Raw genomic sequence first — 1,388 nt, forward strand, 5'->3', positions numbered from 1 at the left:
GGGATTATACCCCACTGCGTGTACCTCATTCTGATTAACATTACTGTGGCCGATGACTAGCTGGTTGGACTGGAAGAAGAATGGCTTGCACACTAACGTAACAGTTAATATTCCCACAACACTTTTGCTTCCACATACGTTATTACATGGAATCCTTTTCACTACCTTGTGAGTATGACTATTCAGAGATGTGGAATGTAACCTAACCCAATATGTGAATCTGTGATACAGCTGAGATTTGAACCCACATCTCTGACAAATCCCATTTTTTTCCATGGTTTTCAGCTAGTTGCAATCTCATTAGGGATAAAGTACGATCTAATATTTGGCCAACAATTTCCTGGATTACACTGACTTGGTTAACTTTTATGGGGTGAAAAACAACATAACAGATACCTCTTTTACGTGGTATATTTTAAGTAAATATTTCTAGATCTTTTTCAATTATTTATTTTACATTGGCTTTGAAGGTAAGTATTAATGTGATGTTATGAATGAAGTTTTAAATTTACGGCATCCCTAAAAAAATTTGCAAACAATCTCAATGGATTGAATTTTTTAGATGGATTAAAAATTTTTTTTTAAACATTTTATGTATTTTTGCGAGACAGAGAAAGAGCATGGGGGGGGGCGGAGAGTAGAGAGAGACAGGGACACAGAATCCAAAGTGATCTATAGGCTCTGAGCTGTCAGAACAGACCCCAACCCCCCTGAGGGGGCTCAAACCCACAAACCACCAGATCATGATCTGAGCCAAAGTCAGATGCTTAATTGACTGAGCCATTCAGGGCACCCCAACAATAGATTGAATTTTTGAGCCTTTTGCAACTCAAGACTCTAGGATTGGATAAATAGGTAAGACTCTAATCGCAGACAGAGGAAATAGAAAACATGAATCTCGAGCACCAACTTCTTTGTGAGAAATTATCTGTTTGGCCGTGTTGCAATGTATTTTCTGTGATTAGAGAATCAGTTTGGATATAGACTTAGCAAGTGGCAAGTTAAGGTGTATATTTGGAGTTCTTGAGAAAATGTGACATCACTGAGGTAAGGTTCACTTTCGAAATGGATGTCCCTAAGGAAATGACATATATTTTTTACTACTCCCCAAGTTACCTGTGAGGGCTAGATATTCCATTTGTGTCATTTACTGCCATCATTATGACTAACGGCAGTGTTAAGGAGAAACTGAGGCCATGAATGAAGAGGTGAAGCGTGTAGGGCCACAGAGTAGAGAAGGTTCACTGTGCAGCCTCTGAATGGGAGGTTAACTTATGCACTAAAGTCCTAGGAGTCGGAGACAGACCAGAGTAATGGCCCTCAAACTTTATGAGGGTGAGGACCCCTTGTTAATATCAAAGAATTTAATGAGCCTCATGCGATAGTCG

This window comes from Suricata suricatta, chromosome 7 (assembly GCF_006229205.1).
Source record: "Suricata suricatta isolate VVHF042 chromosome 7, meerkat_22Aug2017_6uvM2_HiC, whole genome shotgun sequence".
Classification (NCBI taxonomy): Eukaryota; Metazoa; Chordata; class Mammalia; order Carnivora; family Herpestidae; genus Suricata; species Suricata suricatta.